The sequence below is a fragment of the Symphalangus syndactylus genome, chromosome 10 (assembly GCF_028878055.3).
Source record: "Symphalangus syndactylus isolate Jambi chromosome 10, NHGRI_mSymSyn1-v2.1_pri, whole genome shotgun sequence".
NCBI classification, from domain to species: domain Eukaryota; kingdom Metazoa; phylum Chordata; class Mammalia; order Primates; family Hylobatidae; genus Symphalangus; species Symphalangus syndactylus.
In genome coordinates, this window is record NC_072432.2 from 30,548,757 (window position 1) to 30,574,058 (window position 25,302).

At 40.4% G+C, this 25,302-nt stretch overlaps 1 protein-coding gene across 8 annotated transcripts in view; it reads right to left on the reverse strand.

Annotated features, from left to right (window-relative positions):
- The window catches only part of SGMS2 (sphingomyelin synthase 2), a 100,176-nt gene extending 76,979 nt beyond the window's left edge, over positions 1-23,197 (reverse strand). For 3 of the 8 annotated variants that reach the window (XM_063611100.1, XM_063611103.1, XM_063611104.1), the window contains exon 1: positions 22,969-23,197. The gene's annotated coding sequence lies outside the window, so the exon portion shown is untranslated. Of the gene's footprint in view, positions 1-22,488; positions 22,859-22,968 lie in introns of those variants that run through there. The other 5 variants (XR_010114039.1, XM_063611102.1, XR_010114038.1 and 2 more) reach the window with 4 other exon arrangements.
- Positions 23,198-25,302: the final 2,105 nt, after the last annotated feature.

Consider the following 25,302-nt stretch of genomic DNA (forward strand, 5'->3'; position numbering starts at 1 on the left):
TGTAGACATGGCTGTCTATTCTATGAAACTTCATGGAAGGTTTACAGAGGGAACACAAGGAACTCAAGCAGAAATTAAGCATTCCCTTAGAGAACCAGTCTGTTTCTCTGCATGTTGAAAGTACTGCTTCTCAGGATAGTCTTCTCAACAAATTGTGTTGAACAACTCGACTTCCACATGTAAAAAAAGTGAATCTAGACACTAACTTGTAAGATAACATAGGAGAAAATCTAAGTGACCTTAGGTTTGGCAATAGGTTGTTAGATGTAACACCAAAAGCATGAAAGAAAGAAAAAATTGATAAGTTGGACTCTATTAAAATTAAAAACTTCTACTCTAAGAAACACTGTTAAGAAAAAGACAAGTCATAGACTAGGAGAAAGTATTTGCAAAACACACATCTGATAAAAGACATATTCTAAATATAAATAGAGCTCCTAAAACTCAACAAGAAAAATAACCTAATTAAAAGGTGGGCAAAATATCTGAACAGATGCCTCATCAAACAAGACATATAGATGACAAAAAATTATATGAAAAGATGCTCAATATCATATGCAATTTGGGATTTGCAATTTAAAACAACAATGAGCTACAACCATACACAACAGCTAAAATCCATACTAACACCACCAAATGCTGGTGAGGATGTGGAGCAACAGGAACTCTCATTCATTGCTGGTGGGAATGCAAAATAAACCACCCACTTTGGTAGACAGTAAGGCAGTTTCTTATAAGACTAAACAGAGTCTTATCATGTGACAAGGCAATAGTACTCTTTGGTATTTACTCAAATGAATTGAAAACTTTTGTCCCCACAAAAACCTGCACACAAATGTTTAAGCAACTTTATTCATAATTGCCTAAAACTGGAGACAACCTAGAGGTCCTTCAATAGGTGAATGAGTAAACAAACTATGGTACATCACATAATGCAGTATTATTATTCAGTGCTAAAAAGAAATGAGCTATTTCAAACTACAAAGACATGAAGAAACATTAAATGCAAACTGCTAAATGAAAGAAGCCAATCTGAAAAGGCTATATACTGTATGATTCCAACTACATGAAATTCTAGAAAATGTAAAACTTTGGAGACAGTAAAGAGATGAGTGGTTGCCAGAGGTTGAGGATTGGGGAGGAGTGAATACGCAGAACACAGACTTTTAGGGCAGTGAAACTACTCTGTCTAGTACTACAATGAGAGCTACATGTCATTACACATTTTTCAAAACCCATAGAATGTACGATATAAAAAGTGAACTCTAAACTATGGACTTTGGTTAATAATATATCATATTGTCTCATTAACTGTACAAAGTGTACTACACTAATGTGGGAAACTGAGGGGTAGGGGTATAGCTGATGGGAACTCTACTTTCTGCTCATTGTTTCTGTAAATCTGAAACTGCTTTTTAAAAAATGCCTATTAACTTACCAAAAAAGTCTTTCTCAGAATTAGCTATAAACTCTTAGTAATACCTAAGACAACAAAAGTAAAACAATACTCCAATTACGTGGTTTAAGATGCAAAGCAACACCCAAACATTAGTCAAAAACAGCTTTCTCCACCCCTAGTTAGATCCTTTAAGAATAATGACAATTTGCTCAAATACAATCACTGATCTAAATTTACCTTATAATTCGAAAGCACTTGAGCCTTCTAAAAGTAAAGAGCATTCTAAGTGCAGCTTAACGTTGATGAAACAACATTTGTGGTCAGGGCAGCATTCCATTTGGTGGCATAACATTTAGATCTGTAACTCCATTGCTGCCTCCTATAGCTTTCCTATTCAACATACATATTCATGAAAGGGAAGCTTTATATAACAAATGGCAGGACACGCCTTATCCCTCATTCAGTGTGCAACACAAGCACATGTAGGGAAGCTTAGCACAAATCCTTAATGTGCATCTGCAAAATTGTACCCTGACGAAACAATGCCTAAGAGAAGACTTGCTTTACTTCCAAAATGACATCTTTCGGACATCCCTTAAGAACATACTTGTAGCCCAAGATTCACTTTAATAGTGCCCCTAATTAAAGGGTTTAGTAGCTGCTTGTCTCAAGGAACCATACTACAAGCCAGGTTTCTCTTGTTGAAAACCTTTTCTCAAGGGAAGACAGCTATCCTATACTTTATTTGGCTTGTGAGTCCCATTAGGTTCACAATAGTGAAGCACCCTTGAGGACCAACTGATTAGGTTGAGAAAGTTGGGGTACAAACCACACACAACAGAGGAAGGTGCAGAGCACACCTCACAATGCTTCTCAGTAACCCTGTTTTCACTAAATGGCCACATGCTCCTCTTCCTCCCTTTCAGATCACGGGCTCCTTTACTACTCCTGCAACATATGATGATCACTCTTTCTTGTTTCCTGCTTCCAGTACCAAATCCAGACTGTTCTCAGAGCCTTGGAGAAGGAAGGATCTGCTAATCCAGGCCTCAGATGCCTCTTGCAGGATGCTACAACATCCTGTGGCCCAAAAGACTCCATCTCTAGGGAGTTCTATAACGGGCTGCTCCCTAGCCTGGGGCATTCAGCCTAGCCTCTTGTCTCATTTTTCCTGATTAGTTTCCCTTCCTGGCTCAGCAAAACTGCTCTTGCATGTATGGGCTCTGGCTTGTCCCTGACTTGAGGGGACAGGGAAGAAGACTTCCAAGCCTCTTTTCTAGGAGAGCTACAGTCATCTGCCACAGCTTGTATTAACTCTCTCCCCAGTTTAAGAGAGAACAAATGGTCCAGTCTCCATTAGGAACTAAGACAGATCAAAGGCCACACCAATTAGCACCTGAAAGAAAATTAATCTGTATTTGACTACCTGGTTAAATCCCATTTACACATGAGCTCTTTGAAGAGATAGACTGTCACTTCATTGGTTCATTTTAGAATCTAAAATTGGTTCATTTTAGAATCTAAAATTGGTTCATTTTAGAATCTAAAATTGGTTCATTTTAGAATCTAAAATTAAGTCTTAATGAGAATAGACACAATTTTTTTGGAGATAGGATCTCGTTCTGTCGCTCAGGCTGGAGAGCGGTGGTGCAATCACCTCCTGAGCTCAGGTGATCCTCCCACCTCAGACTCTCCAGTAGAGTAGCTGGGACCACAGGTGTGCACCTCCACGCCTGACTAATTTTATTTTTATTTTTTGTACAGACTATCTTTCCTTACATTGCCTAGGCTGGTCTCAAATTCCTGGGCTCATGTGATCCTTCAGCCTCAGCCTCCCAAAGTGCTGGGGTTACAGATGTGAGCCACCATGTCCATCCGACACTTTTTAAAAAAATATTCCCAGCCACTTTAGTTACATGCCCACCCAACCTGGCCAAATGCAAGATGATTTTAAAAAGAGGATTTTTTTTTTTTTTTTTTTTTTTTTTGAGATAGAGTCTCACTCTGTCACCCAGGCTGGAGTGCAGTGGCCCAATCTCAGCTCACTGCAACCTCCACCTCCCGGGTTCAAGCAATTCTCCTGCCTCAGCCTCCCAAGTAGCTGGGACTATAGGTGCCTGCCTCCATGTCCAGCTAACTTATTTTGTATTTTTAGTAGAGACTGGGTTTCACTATGTTGGCCAGGCTAGTCTCGAGCTCCTGACCTCGTGATCCACCTGTCTCGGCCTCCCAAAGTGCTGGGATTACAGGCGTGAGCCACCATGCCCGGCAAAAAGAGGTATTTTAATCACCTATTGAAACTACTCATCAATTAAGAATATACAGTTAAGGTGAAGGATATCTACAAATAAGATTCTACCATAAGACAGAAAACTGACTGCAGAAATAACAGTCAGGTTCCCAGAAATAATTTTCTGCCATTTTCAAAATTCCATGTAAGTTTTATATTGTGATTTTAAATGAAAACATCTCAATTTCAAACAAACTTTTGGTGTTTTCTGTGAATTACATCTAGAATTCAATGGGCTCTGCTTTGCTCCTGACTTGAGGGGACAGGAAAGAAGACATCCAAGCCTTCTTGGAACCTGGTTGGTCACACTGAATGCCCTTCAAAACACAGCACTCTGTTGAACAATAAATTTACTCTTCAGTCCTAACCCAAAGGATGTGAGATCTTTGAGCCTTTTCAGGTGAAAGCACCCAGAGGATGGAGGTTGACCTGAGCACTCCAGGCCTCAGAGCTCCTCCTCCCATCTCTGTTGCCATGACACTCAGCTTATTTGGCTTCTCTTTGTTGACAAGCACATCCATGGCAATTCACAGCTGACACCACCCATCTTCCACTACTTCTGCTTCCAAATTCCATATTAAGAAACTATTAGGAACATTTGTGCTTTATAAACATTTAATAATTTGTTAAATTCAGGATAAGTTAAAGTCATAATCCACATTCTCTTTAGAATATAATCAATTCTCATATAAATAAGTAAAAACATTTTTAAGGACAAACGATTCAAATTAAGCATTTTGTCAATATGTAAGTTGAAGGGATCAAAGGATTCTCAGAATGCCAGAATAGCTAATTACTTGTATAAAAAAGTGAAGTTTTCATAAAAAAAAAAGTGGGTCTATACCCAACCCTAAGATTGTTTCACAAATAACATTTTAGTAGAAGGTTCAAATACACCATTTAAAAACAAACTGAAGGCCTTGTTTTCTTTAGTGATGATGGCAAAGTAGGGCCATCTCAAAGTAGGGGCTCAACTGCTTGTGCAAACGGGGCAAAAAGAACAGAAATGAAATGTAGCGACTAATACCATATACTGACTTTCTTTTGCCTTTCCTACTAAACCATTTAGAAGGAACTTTTATAAATCACATCCTTTCTGAATGTAGTTTCATAATTTTCCTGCCCCTACTAAAGGGAATTTGCTTGTTAAGAAGGAAAACAAAACAAAAAGATTAAAAGGGGGAAAATCAGCTCAGATTACACCACAGGATTTAAAGAGTTGAAAAAAAAAGTAAGATCTATCTGGCACTAGCGGCTGATGAAACAATAAAAGGATGTAATACCTTTAAAATGTTGAAATCTGACAGAATGAGCCTACCTCAAAAATTCTTCGAGGCACACATGGGAATTACGAGACAGGTCATTAAGTCGTGTACACCTTACTCTAGTTTCTATGACTGTCTACCAGACAACTAGAACTAGTTTGATCTAATGTCTCACACACATCTTGATGTAATTTAGATGTTCGTCCCCTCCAAATCTCATGTTGAAATGTAATCCCGTGTTGGAGGTAGAACCTGGCGGATCCCTCATGAATTGGTTTGGCACCACCCCCTTGGTGATAAGTTCTCACTCTGAGTTCACATGAGATCTGGTTGTTTAAAAGTGTGTGGCACCTCGTCCCTCTCTCTCTTGCTTCCGCTCTAGCCATGTGAGACGCCTGCTCCCCTTCACCTTCTGCCATGATTGTAAGTTTCCTGAGGCCCTCACCAGAAGCAGATGTTGGCATTACACTTCTTGTACTGTCTGCAGAACAATGAGCCAATTAAAGACTCTTTTTGAAATAATTTAGCCAGCCTCAGGTATTTCTTTATAGCAATGCAAGAACAGCCTGCTACACACCTTAACACACAGACAGATACAGAGAAGATACAGACAACAGCTTTCTTACCTAATTTCAAATATATTCCCTACTTTCTTCGCAACCTAATATGTATTACATGATTACCCTTAATAAGTCATCTAAGAACTTTAAAGCTCTACTTCCAACACCTTTATTCCGCCTCTCCCAACCTCATGGGATATTAAAAAAAATTTTTTTAAAGGTCAGGCGTAGTGGCTCATGCCTGTAAGTTCCAGCATTTTGAGAGGCCAAGGCAGGAGGATTGCTTGAGCCCAGGAGTTCGAGACCAACCTGGGCAACAATGCAAGACCCTGTCTCTACAAAAAAAAATTGAAAAGCTTAGCTGGACATGGCGGCATGCACGGTAGTCCCAGTTACTTGGGAGGCTGAGGTGGGAGGATCATTTGAGCTGCAGTGAGCTGTGATTGCACCACAGTACTCCAGCCTAGGCAACATAGTGAGACCCTGTCTCTTAAAAAAAGGCCATAAGTATATACACCTATAATGTACCCATAAAAAATAAAAAAAATTTTAAAAAGTACTATGATAAGTAGCATCTATTATTACAGCTTTCCCAACTAGTGTTGGTCTCTACCTCAAGGGACTTAAAGTCCAACTGAAGATCCAAGGACAATTTCTGACCGCCTCAAAATGAGCCCTACTACTAGACCATGCATTCTCAACAAGGGCAAAGATTGGTGCCTGAAAAGTATATTAAAAAAAAAAGGTTTGTAGTCTTCCAAAGGCATTAAAGTTTCACAGGGGAAAAAGAGTGGCTAGAAAAAACTTGCCTAAAAAGGTGCCTTCAGGGGTTAATAATGAAAAAAAGATGGGGAAACTCTGCAAGAGGAACTCAGAAGAGCCTCATGTTTGCTAATAGTTGGTTCAATTACCCTGAACAAATTACTTAATGAGCCTCACCTTGATATACCACCAACTTCATAGAGTTTTGGTTTGGGTTAACAACTACACATGGCCAGCACCTTCTCAAGTTTAATATTCCTTCCTAAAAGGGGTCATTTGCTAATCACTCTCTAAAGTGGGTCTCTCTTCTTATTTTCCCAGCACCATTGGTCCTCTTCCATAACTTGTAATTATATGCCTATTTCCTTGTTTTAATTGGGTGTCTCCCACACTAGGTGGTAGGCTCCATGATGGTAGGGACCACATCTGTTTTGTCTACAACAGTACACTCAGCCTGGCACAAAATACATGCTTGCTTGGTTGTCACCAAGCTCTTCCCTTCACCAACCTTGATTCTGCTGACATGTTGAAAAGTGCAACAGGACTCTTTTCTAGAGATTAACCCTGAAAGATGGCCTCTAATACTAGTGATTCACTAACTCTTACTCACTTTTACAATCACTTCAAGATCCCGTTGGCCCTAGAGCATAACCTGCCCAAAAATTTCTGCAGGATCTTTCATTAAATTATAAAAACTTTAGTATGATTTTCAGAGTTTTTATAATAATATACTTGATATTAAGAGGAAGGTGTTAGGGAAAGAATGTGAATATTTTTAAATGCAAGATTGCATATCAACATGGAACTTTTTACCCCTCACTGTGTCCAAGTTTTAAAAGATCTTTCCTTTCCTATTCACTCCAGTGGCTCTTAGTCTACCCTTGGGTATATCAATAACTGAGCTACTAATAGAGAGATGAGGCTATGAACAGTCTAGGAGAAGAAATCTATCGTGAACATGAGGTGAAAATGTATATGGAGGAGGGAATCAAACTTGAGATACGATCTTTTCAAATCACAACAGCTAATATTTGTACAACACTGACCACCCGAAAACAGCCCTCGCCCAGTTAGGAGGAGCCAAGTCAGGCACTATTACAGGGCAGTGAATCTTAGTGAAAACATAACATGAGGAAATCAGAGTTCTATCAAGAAAAGTTCTTTTGACTCGCTTACAGCAGTAGCAAGAAAATATATATCTTTCTGCAGTTTCAAGACATTAGGAAAAGATTCTATAAGTTTAGTTGAAAAAAGTGAAAAATTACATATGTATGTGCATATGTGTATAAAAGTTATGTGGATTAAAACAAGACACATGAAATACTTCATTCCTTCAGTTTTCTATTAAATGTAGTCTTTAAGTAGAGTGACCATATAATTTGACATCCAAACCTGGCTAGTTGTGAGAGTGAAAGACAGCCTTACTAATAAGTACACTAGGACAATAGGTATACACCGTGACTAGCGTGAACCAGGACACACAATCACTTTAATTATTATAGAATAAAGGCCATGGGAAGCTGCAAGAGTTCATGAAATAGAAATCAGATGGAACAATATTCAAAAATGTGTCTCCCTCTAGTAAAGTTTTAAAAAGCTTTTAAAAATAAATTTTAAAAGATCACTTCAAGAAAATATTCTGTCTATATGGGGGAATTTATGTTCAAGGGACTTAAAGAATGAACAGCGAAGTATTAAAATAGGGTATTAATCTCAAATAAGATCAGAATCTTAATGTTTTCTTTAATTAAGAAATTCAATCCCTTCTAAAAACACAAGCAAATCCTATATAGCCATTTACATACCACAGTCTCTAGTAACATTAATTATTTTTGTTACTAGGAAACATTTGCACAAAAACAAGATTTATAACCTCCTCTTGCTTCTACCCCTCCACCTAAAGGAATAATCCTCCATTAGCAATACACTTAATATCTCCACAGCAACTAGCATAATTGGGGTGTTGCAACAGGAGGATAATGAAGTGGAAACAAACCGATAGAAGTAGGAGAGAAGGAAAAAAAAAAAAAAAACCACTTCCACACAGCCCTGGTAGCAAAATAACTATCGTTGGGGTGGAGCGGGGGGAAGTTGTTAAAAAGAACCCTTTTGAAGTTGCCATAGTCAATTGCTACCAGGCAAATAGAACCCAAACTTTCTAGGTCTCTAAGATACTTAAGTGTGCAATGGGGCAAATGAAAGTTTCAAAAATGGTAAATTGTATGAAGTAAATTCAGAGATGTCTTCACCCAAAGAACTCAGAGGTGGGGGAAAGATGGGGTTTCTGAAATAGGTAAGAAGTGGATTTCCACAGGTTTTCATGTATGACTCCCAAAAAAGTACAGGGTACAAATGAAACGTCCAAGAAGAAAGGAATGGAGCTAAGCAAGCCTTCAGAATCAATCACTGGCAATTGGCTTGGTTGTGGTGGAGGAAGAGTCAGAGAGGAGAGGGAATGATGTAATTCTGGGCAAAGATATCCTCAGTCCAGGCAAGGCAGTGGCTACAGAAGGCAGATGGTGCAGGAAGAGGTTAGCAGATTGATTGGAAAACAGGAAACCTGGGCTCTTCATTTGCTTCTGCCTAAGAGAACACAGTAGCAGATGATATAAGCAAAAAAACAGCATTCAAGAATATTCAACTCATTAATTCAGCAAACATGTATGAAGTGGCACCATGCTAGGAAATACTAAAAAAAATAAATAAATAAATTTAAAAAAAAGGATAAACTCTGCTCAAGGCGCTCTGTCTAGAAGAAATACAATATAAACAGAAAACCAGATTATAATATGGTAGTGGAGTGACAAAGAAGGGCCTGTGAACTTTGGAACAAAAAGAAGACTGGTTTTGATATTGTACTAAAATTACACAAGATGCAACCATCAGGAGTAACAAGTGAAGGCTAACAAAACCCTCTGAATCATCTTTGTAACTTCCTGTAAATACACAATTATTTCAAAAAAAATTTAATATGTAACTTCAAAAAAAAAAAAAAAAAAAGAAGAAGAAGAAGTCCTCTAGCCCACAGGGTAAAGTGGAAAAGACAGAGAGCAGGGAAGTTTGCTGCAGGGGATGCTAGAGGTAATTCATTTGTGCTTTGAATCACTTCTCTAAAAATGCTCAACAAGATATCAAGTATCCTCCCCATTGCTAAACCCAGCGAACATTGTGTTCTCATCTTACTCAACTCTTTAAGAACTTACCAGAGAACTGATTACTCCACCCTGTCTTAAACATTTGGTTCCTGTAGCATCTGGGACACTGTTCTTTCGGTCCTCCTCATTGGTTACCCCATGGTCTCCTACTTGACCTATTAACTGTTACTCCTCAAGGCCTCTCTGCCTACAAAATATTCCCTGGTGATTCTAGACTTCCCATAACTTTATATATCACTTCTACACTGACACAACTCTGGCCCTGATCTCTCCCCTGAATGCAGGTCTCTGCATCACAACTGGCTATTTGACATCTGTCACCATTAGGATGACTAATGGGGAACTCTAATCAATGGCTAAACTACAACTCCATTCACTACAACTCTTTACCCACAAAAAAAACTAGGAGTCATGCTTAATTTTTTCTACCATTATACCACATATCGTACCTGTAAGTCTCCAATACTTTCAAACCCATCCATCATTCTCGATCTCCAACCCCACCACCCTTCTCCAAGCTGCATCAATTCTCATACAGAACGCTCCCAATAGCCTCATAACCATTTCCTTGCTTCTGCTCCAACCCCCTCCTACTCCACTCTCTGCCCAGCAGCCAGAGGGATCTATTACAGATGTAAATCAGACCTCATTCTCCTTCTTATGTCACATCACAATGCCTTCTCGTGGCATTTGGAACAAGACTCATACTCCTTACAAAGCCTGCAAGCCCTACCCAACTCGGTCTCACCTGCCTCGCCACACCCATCTCTCACCTACTTCTGCTGCTCACAGGCTGCAGCAGATTGGCCTTCTTCCCATTCCTGTGTAATCACGCTCTTTCCCTCCACAGGTTGTACATGCTATTCACTCTGCTGAGTCTTTCTCATCCTTCACATCTCAGTGTAAATCTGACCTCTTCTGATGAACCTTTCCTGACTGTCCTAGGGTAGGCTGCCCCGGTCACTCTCTACTTCCTTCCAAGAACTAGCCCAAATCTCAACTGATTCATTGGTTTTACTTGCCTATCATCCTATCAATCCTGCTTTTCAACACCTTTTCCTCTCTCAACGTATACAACAAATTTCCATTGGAGGAGAAACCTAGACTCCTGTTTACTGCTGAATCCCCAGAATCAAAAATGAGGTCTAGCGCCTAGCAAGTGCAAAAAAAAGTGTTAAATACATTAATCAATTTCCAAAGGAATGGAGGAGGGCTTGGGACTGTGTCTCAGCAATCTGTGTCATGTAGGTATTTGATTAAGTCAATATATTTATGAAATCCAAGGCAACCTATCCTGGGAGCTTGAAGAATGCAGTGGCTTCCCCAGTGGTCAGGTGAGTTTTCTGCTATGAAATCTTTCTTCTGCACTGAGTTATTTTTCCCCCAGAGAACTGTACTCTCCTCTCCTCTCCCTCCGCTGCCCATCCTCTCTCCCGGTCTCTCTACTATGGCTGGGTCTTCTTACATTCTAATCATATCTGTTCCGGCCGCCAAATATTTGATATCAAGTAATGTTTTCTCTGATCTGGGTTTTACAGTGGCCTTGCTTCCCAAATTGTCACAATAAGCAACTGAGGAAGAGCACAAATTAGTAAACAACATTGCCCACAAAAACAAGGCAAGGATAGGGTAAAGATGATGGTGAACAAGAGGAGATAGATGAGGAGTTAAACATATTGACGCACTGGAGCTAAGAGACTAGACCAGATGCAAAAGTGTATGAGTGGCCATCTTTCCCATACTCATGAATCAAATAATCTAAACATTTCATTTACAGGCCCAGGCACATTTCCTGGCATTGATATTCACAAATCGAAGGTGCAGACAACCTCAGAGAGAAGTTTCACTGTAAGATTTGTTAACTCATACTTGCAAAAGACACTGGAACCAGTGTGCTGTGGCACTCACTGAGTAACTCCATGATATAATTCAGTTTTTAAAATACAATATGCCAAAGTCATTGGATGGCAACGCTTAATGGATTGTCTTCAGATTTATGTGGGATATTTTTCCTTAAAGATAAGACTGGTTAGAGCTGCAGTGCCCAGTACAGGAGGTGCCAGCCACATGTGGCAACTGAGTGCTTGACATGTGGCCGGTCTGAACTGAGATATCTGTAAGTGTAGAATATACATCAGATTTCAAAGGCTTGGAAAAGAATGTAAAAATTTCAAGAATTTTATATTGATTATAACTGGTAACATTACATATGATAATATTTTGGTATACTAGGCTAAATAAAATGTTATAAAAATAATTACATCTGTTTCTTTTTACTTTTTGTAATGTGGCTGTTGGAAAACTCAAATTACATAAATGGCTATCACGTATGGCTCACGTTATATTTCCATTGACAGTACTGGGTTCTTGGGAGATGGTTAACTCTTTAGGGATGCTGGGCACATTGGTCCGGAGTCTGCTCTTTGTAAGCTCAGAAACTAGTTCATCAAAGAGAAATAAGTCTTAGTTCATATTAACAAAAGATACAATCTTTTAACTTATCAACAATTGCTGGGAGATGGAATAGATACCCTTCTGGTACTAGTAAAGATTTCTTACTTGGCTACTTATATAGTCAAGACATCCCCATTCTGTCATGGAGATACTGGCAGGACAAAGCAAACTATTAACTAAGAATTGCTTGACAAGGATAAAATGAAAGCAAATGAGTCAGAGTCTGATGGGACACTGCACCCACAGAGCCAGGGCTCAAGAAGTTTCTAAATTAGAGAAGCAAGGGCCTAGAAAAATCTCTAAAAGCATTTTAGAATACAGACCAAAACTTCCCACATCAAGTTTTTATTCAAACATGCACATTTATAAGAGGAATTCAATCCAGCTTATATGTATAGATATTTTCCTCTTAAAGTCGCAAAGTGACTCCAAATCTAAAAAGAATGCATTGAAAAGAATTACAAATATGAAAATATTCTATCTCTATGGTTTGAGTTTCCAATTTTTTTAATACTTCTACACAAGACAATCTCTTCCCCCTAGAAACTGCAGCTAATTTTCCACCTGTATTTCATAAAAATTACCAAAATTCTACACTATTTCTGATTCCATTTTTTAAGACACAAGAAAATTCCCAAGATTTTATTTCTTACACTAGTGCTATTGCTACATTGTACAAAGAGAAGACCTTTAACTGAATATAGGATTGTTATTGCAGGGTTCCTTAAAAAAAATAACCCCATCTATTGTTATAATTCTCATTCATTTTATTTTTAGAGATGAGGTCTGTTGCCCAGGCTGGAATGCAGTGGCATCATCATAGCTCACTGCAACCTCTAAATCCTGGGCTCAAGAGATTCACCTGCCTCAGCTGCCTGAGTAGCTGGGACTACAGGTGCATGCCACCACACCTGGCTAATTTTGCAGGGGATAGGGATGGAGGCCTGGCTATGTTGCCCAGACTGGTCTCAAACTCCTGGCCTTAAGCAACCCTCCCACCTTGGCCTCCCAAAGCACTGGGATTACAGGCATGAGCAACTGGGCCCAGCTGCTTGTTCTTTTTACTTTCAGAAGTTGACACTGTGATTCTGAGATACTGTCTAATCTAAGAGTCTATAGCCCTTTACGTACTTACGATAGATGACTCAATGAATGATGCCACCTTTTGTTTACAGCTGTTGTTCTCTGGGATTTCATAATAACATTGCTAGGCAAATGAGAAAATACCAGACCTTTAAAAATTAAAAGGAACCTGGAGTAAAAATTAAGTGATAATCTCCACCATCCCAGTATCACCATGCTGGGACTATCATTTCACCCTAAACAAATGCAAAGATATGACACAACTACATAGGATGCAGAGCCACATTCCTGTTAGGAAACTCTGACAAAAGAAGACTCAAGTGGCTCTATCTGCTCCAGAATCACTAAGACACTTTTTTCCTGGAAACCTTGGTACTGTCATTTTAAATAATTGGTAGGTATAGAAATACATAGAATTATCAAAAGTTAATTCTCCCTCCCACAAAGTGGTTAATTTTACATGTAAAATAAAACAGCCCTCAAAATGTAAACCTTGCTATACTTAATGTGTCTGTAATACAGCATGAGATCAGGCAGCCCTCTGCTAGGACTGGCATAAGAAACAAATCAAAACACAGATTGCTCTGTATTTGTTTCTACTGCTGCTCTACCACAAAGTTAGTGGCTTAAAAGAACACAGATTTTTTCTCCTACAGTTCTGGAGGTCAGAAGTCCAAAATGGATCCCTCTGAGATAAACATCACAGTGTCAGGAGGACTGTGCTCCTTTCTGGAGGCTCCATGGGAGAGCTCATTCCCTTGCCTCCTCCAGCTTCTGGAGACTGTGTGCATTCCTTGGCTTGTGGCCTCCTTCCGTTTTCAAAGCCGGCAATGGATGTTGGAGTTTTTCCAATAATGTCAACTCTCCTGCTGTGACTCTTCTGCTTCCCTTTTCCACTCAGAAGGTCCCTGAGTGGGTGATTGCACTGGGCTCACCCAGATGACCCAGGATAATCTTAATATCAACATCAGCTGGTCAGCACCCTTAACTCCATCTGCAACCTGAATTCCCCCTTCCGTGCAGGATGAGTGAGAATCCCTTATCTGAAATGCTTGGGACCAGAAGTGTTTTGGAATTTTTTTTTTAATTTTGGAATATTTTCATTACTTTTCATATACATCTTATATGCAGATTGAAGGTAATTTTGTATGTTTTAAATAATTTTGTGCATGAAACAAAGTTTTGACTGTTTTAACTATGACCCATCATATGACATTAGGTGTGGAATTTTTCATTTATGGTGTCATATTGGCACTCAAAAAGTTTCAGATTTTGGAGCATTTTGGATTTTCGGATTAGGAATGTTCAAGCTGTATAACATAACAGATTCATAGCTTCTGGGAATTAGGATGTGAACATCTTTGGGGAGCCATTATTCTGCTTACTACCATCTCCAACAGTAATTAGAAAACAAAGAAACCTCAAGTGTACAAGCTACTCTCCTCCAATAAAGATTTTTAACTATTTTAATTTACAACAAATGAAAACCCTAAAGCTAAAAAAATAAAAAGAATGCTGTTAGGACAAGAGGCCTGAGATTGCTGCTAGTGTTGCTCAGCTGAGTGTGCTGAGTGGGGAATGGGAGAATGCATGCTTCCTTCCCGGACCATCACCAGGGTCCACCATGCACTCAGAAGCTTTTACGGAGAAATGCTTGTTAACACCATAGTGAAAATTAGTATCAATGTCTTTTTTCTTTTTTTGAGAAAGGATCTCGCTCTGTTGCCCAGGCTGGAGTGCTGTGGTGCAATCTCGGCTCACTTCAGCCTCAGCCTCCCAGGATAAAGCAAACCTCCCACCTCTGCCTCCCAAATAGCTGGGACTTCAGGTGTGCACCACCACGCCTGGCTAATTTTTGTGTTTTTTGTAGAGGAGGGGTTGCATCATGTTGCCTGGGCTGCTCTCAAACTCCTGGACTCAAGCCATCCACCTGCCTTGGCCTCCCAAAGTGCTGGGACTACAGGCGTGAGCTACAGTACCCAGTCTATCAATGTCTTTCAATAGCAATATTGAAATATATAATCTAGTTGTAATCCTCCACATGGTAAATCAAGGAGTTGATCATATGTTTGAACAGGTGCAATTTTTTTCTTTGGCAAAATTGCATACACAAGGACACAAACAGGGCCCAAACTGTGAGAAACACGCTAGATTCCACAAGCAACAGTGCAGTGATTAGACTCTGCAGTCAGGCTGCCTGCTTTCAAAATAATTCAACTATTTACCACCTGTGTGGCCTTAAGTAAGTGACTTAACCTCTCTGTGTCTCAAGTAGGGATCCTTAAAGTGAATTTTAGGAGTAAATGAGTAACAGTTTTAAGTACTTAGAACAAACCCTGACACATAGTGAATGTAAGTATTTGTTAAATAAACTTTTAAATGCTTCTGCTTGCTGCTTATAACTTGCCAATCAAACTATATTTCAAGGGAGCAAACTTCCCAGCCCTAGCTAATTTACCATATGGCATATATTTTATATATATGTAAATATATTCAATGACATTCATGCAGAAGAACTGGTATATTACACTAATCAAAACAATACTCTTTGTTGCTATTAAAGTTTGGTAGCAACTACTGGGGTAGTAATAACTGGATGGTTCAACAACTCGCTGAACAAATGCAAATATCAGAAGACAGTAGCAGCTGTGTTAAATAAACTGTCTCAGGGCCTCCTAAAGAAAAACGCACAGCATTGGCGAGGACAGTAGGGTTTGTGATTCTTAGTGGCCCAGGCACTTTCTGGGACAGTGGTGTTCATGGTACAATACTGCCCAGAAGCCTAAGCTCTGTGAGGGACAGTACCAGTTGTGCTAGACTATCGCTACCAGCATCTGCTAAGAGGGCAGGCATATTGTGACTGTGGCTTCAAAAGCTTTTCAGCATTCACAGATGATGTTATACACTTCTTATGAAAGTTCTTGAATTCAATGGCAGTGTACAACCAACTTCAATCATTTTATTTTAACCCCAAAGGAAACGAGGAGGGGAAAAATACGGGACAGGCTCCAGCTCCTATAAGCACAGCCAAGAAGTAACACATGAATGTGGATATATCATTCCAAAAGAAACACGCTACCTTAACGAGAAAGAATGGTTCCATTTGACACAACAGGACTGAACTCTTTGTTTTAAAAGTTAGAAGTGCAGCTTGTATGCAGAAAATAATGATTGCCGAGCCCTTGAATATTTACCATGAGGCAGGCATTACTCTCAATGTTTCATACACAGGGAGCCATGTAATTCGTATAGTCACCTTATGGGGTAAATATTATTTTACTCCCATTACGCAGCCAGGAAATAGAGGTTCACCTGTGGAAGCTGCTGCAGGGCATCTAGTGATGAGCAGCAGTGCTGTGACTCAGGTCCAAGCCGGCCTAAGCCTGTCAGGGTTCACCTCTGGCATAATTTCATGATCTTAAGGCAGCACAGACCAGAGAAATGTTCCAGGAGAGTGTACACATACAGTCCTATAGCAAACTATGTCTCTCAAAACCCAACATATCGCTGAAGCTAGTGGAGACAAGACAGAAAGCCATGCAGGGTACTGGGAAGTGCATGGCATTAGAATCAGCGGGGCCTGGCCTCAAATCCCCGCTCCACTTCCCACCAGCTCTGTACCCTTGGCTACTTTAAGGTTACTTTTGCCTTGTTTCACCTTTAAACAATTTCCAAATTGTTTCCACACCTCCAGATTGGATATAATTTCCATTTTGCAGAGCTGTCTGAAGATGAAGATAGCAGTTCATTTAATCTTCACTAGTACTTATAGTATCATTATTTAACCACCACTATTTATCAACACTAACTCCATCTTCTGTGTTTGGGGAAGCTTGGAGAACCCACACAACTGACCTCTCTCTGTTTCAAAGACTGAACTTCACATTCAACTAATGCTGCAAGTCTTCCTGAATGGTCTCCACTTCTCTTTGGAAACAGGACGCTATCTAAGGTCTAATATCTAGAATCTATGCGGAACTTAAACAAATTTACAAGCAAAAAAACCCAAACAACCCCATTAAAAAATGGGCAAAGCAACAAACTGACACTTCTCAAAGACAACATACACACAGCCAACAAGCATATGAAAAAATGCTCATCATTAATTACTAGAGAAATGCAAATCAAAACCACTATAGATACCATCTCACACTAGTCAGAATGGCTATTATTAAAAAGTCATAAAACATGCTGGCAAGGTTGCAGAGAAAAGAGAACACTTATATACTGCTGGTGGGAATGTAAATTGGCTCAGCTAATTACTGTGGAAAGCAGTTTAGAGGTTTTTTCAAAGAACTTAGAACAGAACTACCATTTGACCCAGGAATCCCATTACTAGATATAGACCCAAAAGAATAAAAATCATTCTACCATAAAGATATATGCACACGTATGTTCATCACAGCACTATTCACAATAGCAAACACATGGAATCAACCTAGATGCCCATCAACAGGGGACTGGATAAAGAAAATGTGGTACATATATACCATGGAATACTATGCAGTCATAAAAATGAAATCATGTCCTTTGCGGCAACATGGATGTAGCTGGAGGCCATTATCCTAATGAATTAACACAGGAACGGAAAACCAAATACTGCATGTTCTCACTTATAAGAGGGAGCTAAACACTGAGTACACATGGACCCTAAGAAGGGAACAACAGAAACGGGGCCTACTTGAGGGTAGAGGGTGGGAGGAGGGTGAAGACTGAAAAACTACCTATCAGGTACTATGCTATCTGAGTGACAAAATAATACGTACATCAAACCCCTGTGACACATAATTTACCCATGTAACAAACCCGCACACCCAAAATAAAAGCTGGAAGGAAAAATAAAGGAATTGCATGGCTGAGCAGGGTGGCTCATGCCTGTTATTCAAGCAATTTGGAAGGCTGAGGTGGGAGGATCGCTTGAGTCCAGGTGTTCAAGACCAGCCTGGGCAACATAGCAAGACTCTGCCTCAATTTAAAAAAATAAAAGAATAATGATATAAATAGTAATGGGGTATAGTGAAAGAAAAGACTATACATATAAAAGAAATAATTCAGTTAAAGTTTCTTCTTTAAAAAATGTGCACAAGTTTAGTATGAAAGCTTTAAGCGAGATGTCAATTGAAATAAACATAAACACAAAATTATAAGGCTGAATTTCAAATTGTATAGGGGTATGTCAATAGAGGGAAAACCAATTATAAAATAACTCATTATCTGATTTTACTTTAATTCTATTAGCTGTTTCTTTAAACTTTGCTTTGAATTACAAGTCATTGTTAGAAATTAATAAAGTGAACTGATCTGGGTATCTGCATGAAGTGGCTGAAATGAACACTACTCATATTCTAACATCCTTTATCAAAACCTTAAAGATAAATTAACTAACACTGGAAATCAAAATAGAAAAGTGAATGAAAAACTAAAATTTTGACTCAGAGTAGCAAAGATGTGATATTATTGTAAAACTTGAGAATGTTTCAAGAAATGGTTTATATTTATAATAAAAATTAATGGAAATTTCTTGCACTTTCATTAAATCAGCCCCAAAATGTCAAACAACAAATGTGTAATGTTTTAAAAAACAGGTGACCTATTTAAAATTTGATGGAACTTATTCTAAAGCTAGTGATAAGTCTGCTAAATGCAACACCTGAAAGTATTTAATTCATCTGTCTCACTGGGTTCTAATGCTTCATCAAACTGTGGAGGTAGAATGTCCTTCAGAGAGCTCCTCAGCAAAATTACCACCTCTCCATTCTGCTATACCTCCCCACAAAAGACATTTACCTTCATGGCTAATAAAATAACAAACACAAACAGTACTTGAAGAAAGTTTGTATGTTCCCTTTTCAACAGATAAATTCCTTGCATAATGAGCTACTGCTCCAGTGTGCGGCTCCACAGAGAAGGTTGATCCTATTGCTGAAATCTTATGAGATAGGCTAAAGGAACTCAGAAATTAAGACTCTGAAATTTTAAATTAAAGAGACAGGGAAAAGTTCTCTAATTCTGAATACAGTTTAGAAAAAAGGGCAGCTAAATTAGACATTATGTTTCACTTTTTAAAATGCAAAATAACTGAAATAATCAAGAATGTGTACACAGATATAGCTAGAAAGATTTAATGCAGAGCTGCTTCAAATAGTGAACACTGGAAACAAACTAAGTGTTTAGTAATAGGGGACTGGTTGAGACACAGCCACAAAACAGAAAACTAAAAATGATGTTGTGTAAGAGTATGTCAGTGACATACAGTTGTCCATGTTTGGATGAGGAGAGAAAACGTAAGTTGGAACATAGAGAATGAACCCATTTTTGTAGAGATTTTAGCTGTGCAACTTCAGGAAAGTTACTTAATTTCCCTAAATCAGTTTTATCCTCAGTAAAAGAAGGTAATAAGAGTACCTACCTCACCGGGTTGGAGTGGGGATTACAAGAGATTTTATGTATAAAGCAACTGTCACGTTGCCTGGCCCATAGTAAGATCAATACTTGTTAGCTGTTTGTGTTATCCGTGCATAGGGGCAAAATATAAAGAGGGGGCGGATATAAATGCTAAATGATTTTCTGGGTGGTGAGATTATGGCTGATTTGTTTTGCCTATACCTATAAATTTCCATAAGTAACACATTACTTATAATATGGGAAAACTAATAAATTGGAATACTCATACAAGGATAATCCTCTTAAAAATCTACCATAGTGTTTTGTTCACAGCAAATAAATCTTTTGTTTTGTTTTGAGACAGAGTCCAGCTCTCTCACCCAGGCTGGAGTGCAGTGACGCAATCTCAGCTCACTGCAACCTCCACCTCCCGGGTTCAAGCGATTCTCCTGCGTCAGCCTCCCGAGTATCTGGGACTACAGGCGAGCACCAACATGCCCGGCTAATTTTTGTATTTTTAGTAGAGACGGAGTTTTACCATATTGGCCAGGCTGCCCTTGAACTTCTGACGTCAAGTGATCTGCCTGCCTCAGCCTCCCAAAGTGCTGGAATTACAGGTATGAGCCACTGCGCCCAGCCACACAGCAAATATATCTTAGTTGAGCTGAGCTGACCCTTCAGATTTCATTTAAACAAGCTTGCTTTGAATATTTAAAATTATTTAAACTGAAGAGCTGTCACTTGTCCATAATATTTTACTGGGTAAAGCAAGGCACACTTTTATTATTCGGTCTCATAAAGAATTTATGAGCCCCTATTCAAGACCATTCAGAATGCCACCAGATCTCTTATTATCAGTGGGAGACAGCCTAATCACTTCTTGTCTCTTCCCAAGTCCCCAGCACTCTCCTTTTTTGACTCCTTTTTTTCCCCTCTTGATAATCACAGCCTGAGGTCTCTACTGGACTATAAGCCTTGGGGTAGCAACTATCTCCTTCGTTTGCATTGCTAGCCCCTAGCACAGTGGCTGTTATGTAGTTGTTGCATACTAAAGGTTCAGCAAATAAATATCTGGTACTAGTAGTTCAAGACAAAGCCTTCAATTTCTCCATTGAGACAATGCACTGAAGGTGGGTAAGTCATTGTTTAGTCTAAAACTGTCCAAAACTCAGTAATTATTCCTTTAAAAAAGAAACATCTCACCTCAAAGTACCACTTTTAAAAAAAGTTCTCACTGATATTCCATTGTCTATTTTAATAGTTCTAAGATTATTTCTATTTTTCCCCTATATTTTGTTTAAAGTCCCACAAAAATCCCAAAGAGTTTAAGTAAACTTGCTCAAAGGAACACAGCTCAGAGAGCCTCAGGTCTCCTGGATTCCCATGTCCATGATCTCACTACATGGTACTGTCGTAGGACAGCTCTCAGATCTTTCACCCTATAAGTTGTTATAGTTATGGTAAGAGCAAATGTCTTCAATAACGTGCACAAGTGCTAAAGTTTCTTCCAAACATTTCCTAGGGCTTTTATGAGATTCTGGGAGGGGAGAAACTCAGAACAGGGTGCAGCCATCTCAAGGTGTCCAAGTGTTTCCCTCTAGGTTCACAAGTCAACCAGCTTTACTTAAAAATGAAACCAAAGGAACCAAATTAAACATTAACTTGTTAAAAAAAAAAAAAAAAAACACTTCAACCAGACTATTGTGAAGTAAGAATATTAGAAGACCACAGGAAGCGCCATAAAGAGGAAATTTTGCACTGCTTGCACTGCTTCTTTGGAGAAAAAAAAAAAAGGTAAAGGTAAAGTTAGCTTCCTCACATCCTTTCTTCCTGTAAATTCCAGGTTGTCACTTTCAGCCATTGCTCTGACATTGTTTAAACAGTAAATGGCAGTTCCCATGACACAGGATGGAAACCATAACCTTCTCAGGTATCCGTACTAAAAATGTTTAACTTGCTGAAAACATCACTTCCCAATCTAAGGAACTTGCCAAAGGATTTCACACGCTAACCCTCGGCCCACCAGGCTTATGAGGAGGACATTCTGTGGAAATTAATTGATTACCTAAGCCAGCTGGAACATACTATTATTTAAATATAAACAGCTACAATTTGTTGGGGTCTGCTTTGTACCAGACATTATGAGAGGTCTTTTGCGCTTTAATCCTCATCATCCTAATTATTAATCCTTATTTAATCCACCTTATTATCTGAAGTAGCTATAATCCCATTTTACTGGTTCAGAATGTTTAATGTGCCTGAGCAACCACCGTTAATAGAGGAGACTGGAAATGAAACTAAGGATTTGAAAAGTTAGGTACAGATTCAAAATCCACGCCCAATCCAGTGACACTAAACAGCTGAATCTCTTCAAAACATAACACACATGTCAAAATGATTTTAAGGTCATTTCAGAGCAGGCAGGACTTGAAATAGAGGACTGGCCAACATTAATAAATAAAAAAGACTACAGGACATAACATTTTGAGTTGGTTTCAAGCCGTGGATAATTAATGATTATCCATACCGCTGGATGGATGTTGACAGGGGTTCCCCGCCCCTTATTTTCGCTGAGAAACCAAGTCTTCCCTTCCGTAACGGGAGCAGCTCTGGAATGCCACACGTTGAAGGGTTTCGGTGTGGGCTGCCCAGAGCTAGGCTGTTACTGTTCACACATCATCAGTAAGTGCGTCTCAAAAAAAAATAAAGTAAAATAAATAAATAAAGAAAGAAAGAAAGAAAGAAAGAAAGAAAGAAAAAGAAAAACCACACACACAAACACATACACACACACACACACACACACACACAGTCCCTCTTCCACCAACTGAACTTCAGCCCTGACCTCCGGAGTGGTTCTGGACAGTCTGGGGTTTAACCTGTGCCCTTTCAACGCCAGGACCGAGGTACCCGAAATGGGTGGCAAATGAATGAGCTGACTGTTCAGAGGAAGGAGACTAAGGCACACATCTCTCCTCCAGACCACAAAATCGAGGAAGGATGCCCTGGGCGGGGAGGTTGGGGGCCGGATTAGAGCCACGTCCCCGCTTCGCAATCCACCTTTCCCCTCCCGCGCTTGGGAGGACTCGCCGCTCCCCAGCCCATCCTCCTCCTGGCCCCTCCGCGCGCTCCTTACCCGCTGGTGGCCAGGGCTCCAGACACTCCCAGCTGAAGGCACTTGCTCCCTGGAAGGGGATCTGCCAGGGGATGGATCCCGCTGCCGCAGCCGCCGCGGCCAGCTCCGGGCGTCACCACCCTCGGGCCGAAGCCGCTAGAAAGTTTGCTCGGGGTCTCGCCCTCCCACGCCGCGGCCTGACTAGGGGAAGCAGCTCTCCGGGTCCCTCCCGCGTCCGCCGCCCCCGAGGCCGCACTCGGCGTCGCTGCAGCACCGGCCAGGCTCCGAGCGGCCGAGGGCGGCTCTGTGCGCGCCGAGGGCTGGGTCTCCCCGCCCCACTCGGCCCACGGCGCGGCGCTCAGTGTTGACCGCGGCCCCGCGCCCGTTCTCCCCGCCCGCCGCGCGCGGCCCGCTCCCTGCGCCCTGCGCCCAGCGCGCTCCTGACATCATTCATTCTCTCACACCCTCGCCCGCCCACTCCATTTCCAAACAGTGACTCACCCGTCGGCCCGGTGGCAGCAGTGCCCGCTCCTGCTGCCGTGGCTCTCCTGGCGCAGAGTGGAGCTCGAAAAACCTGCGCGACTTCTTAAGGAGAAAATCCCAGCCGACTCCCCTCGCGGCTGTTTAAGGTGCAGAGGAGGAGGGGCTTGGCAGGCAGAGCAGTTTGGCTCCCGCCCGAAAGGCTGAGGGCCTGGAGCTGACCTCCCCAAGCGGCAACAGAGATCAATCTGGGAAAGTTCTTTGGGTGCCACTCCCAGCAACTTTCAGGGGTGGGGCTGGAACGGGATTCCCCACCCCCGCACCCGGCCTGTTTCGGAAACTGCTTCCTGACGGTGTATGAGTGGGCTTGGGAGCGCCAGCGTTGATTCAGAGGGTTGATTGGTGTTGACCCGGCCTAGGTCAAAGAGGTGGGTTTCCAAACCTCACAGCGTTGCCTGGCAAGGTTAGTCATCAGTCCGCATGGTATGAGCTGGAAGGGTGCTCCAAGCTAATGAGGCTGGCAGCACTGTCCCTTTCGTGCCTAACCATCGTGTCATTTGTCCTGTTAATTGATTTACTTCTCACTTAAGGAATCGCAACCAAAATAAACAGTGTAAGTAGTTATTTGCTTAACTGAATACTGCGCTTTTCCGCAGCTTTTGGGGCCCAAGGCAGCCGTGTGTGGTTTCTTCGAAGGCCTCAGTAAGTTTTTTAAAGGGGGATTGCTATCTTTAAAATGGTAACGGTTCTACATTGTCCTGGAGTTGCTATTCATACGCCTGCTGGGCAGTTTTCAAAGTAAACGATGGCAGCCTCAAGGACTCTAACTAGGAATGACCAATCCGAGGGAATGTGGCTAAATCTTTATTGACATAAATGTTTTACATTAATGTCTCCTTCTGGACAAGGTAATTATGTTTAGGATTTGCGCTGGTTTATGGGTGCTTCCATATAATCAACAAAAATAATGACGGGAATCTTTGGGTTTCTAGTGCAGATATCATGTGGGTCAACAATCATTTGTGGCTATTAAAGATGATGGTAACAGAAAAGAATATACAAGGCAGGCAATCCCCAAACTCACAACTTTAAGATGTCACAGTACAGGCAACCAAAGAAAAGAATGGACAAATGGGATCATATTAAGCTAAAAAGCTTCTGCACAGCAAAGGAAACAGTGAAGAGACAACCCACAGAATGGGAACTATCCATCTGACAAGGGATTAATAGCCAGAATATATGAGGAGCTCCAACAAATAGGAAAAAAAATCTAATAGTCCGAGTAATAAATGGGCAAAAGATTTGAATAGACATTTCTCAAAAGAAGACATACAAATAGCAAATAGGTATATGAAAAGGTGCTCAGGCAATAACAAATACTGGCGAGGTTGTGGAAAAAAAAAAGGACCCTCGTTTTTGTGGGAATGTAAATTAGTATAACCACTATGGAGAACAGTATGGAAGTTCCTCATAAAACTACAAATAGAGATACCATATGACCCAGCAATCTCACTGCTAGGTATATACGCCCAAAAAAGGAAATCAGTATGTCAAAGAGATACCTGCACTCCTATGTTTATTGCAGCACTATTCACAATAGCCAAGGTTTGGAAGCAACCTAAGTGTCCATCAGCAGATGAATGGATAAAGAAACTGTTACATATACCCATGGAGTACTATTCAGCCATAAAAAAGAATGAGATCCTGGCATTTGCAATAACATAGATGGAACTAGAGGTCATTATGTTAAGTGAAATAAGCCAGGCACAGAAAGACAAATTTCACCTGTTCTCACTTATTCTTGGGAGCTAACATTTAAAACAATTGAACTCATGGAGACAGTAGAATGATGGTTACCAGAGGCTGGGAAGGGTAGGGGGGATGGGTAATGGGTAAAAAATATATATAGTTAGATAGAATGAATAAGATCTAGTATTTGATAGCACAACAGGGCAACTACAGGCAACAGTAATTGTGCATTTTAAAATAACTAAGAATATAATTGGTTTGTAACATAAAGGATAAATGTTTGAGATGGTAGATACCCCATTTACCCTGATGTGATTATTATGCATTATGTGCCTTTATCAAAATATTGTGTGTACCCCATAAATATACCTACTATGTACCTACAAAAATTAAGTTTAAAAAAAAATTTTTGAGATGGAGTCTCACTCTGTCACCCAGGCTGGAGTGCAGTGGCATGATCTCAGCTCACTGCAACCTCCACCTCCTGGGTTCAAGCAATTCTCCTGCCTCAGCCTCCTGAGTAGCTGGGATTACAGGTGTGCACCACCAAGTCTGGCTAATTTTTGTATTTTTAGCAGAGATGGGGTCTCACCATGTTAGTCAGGC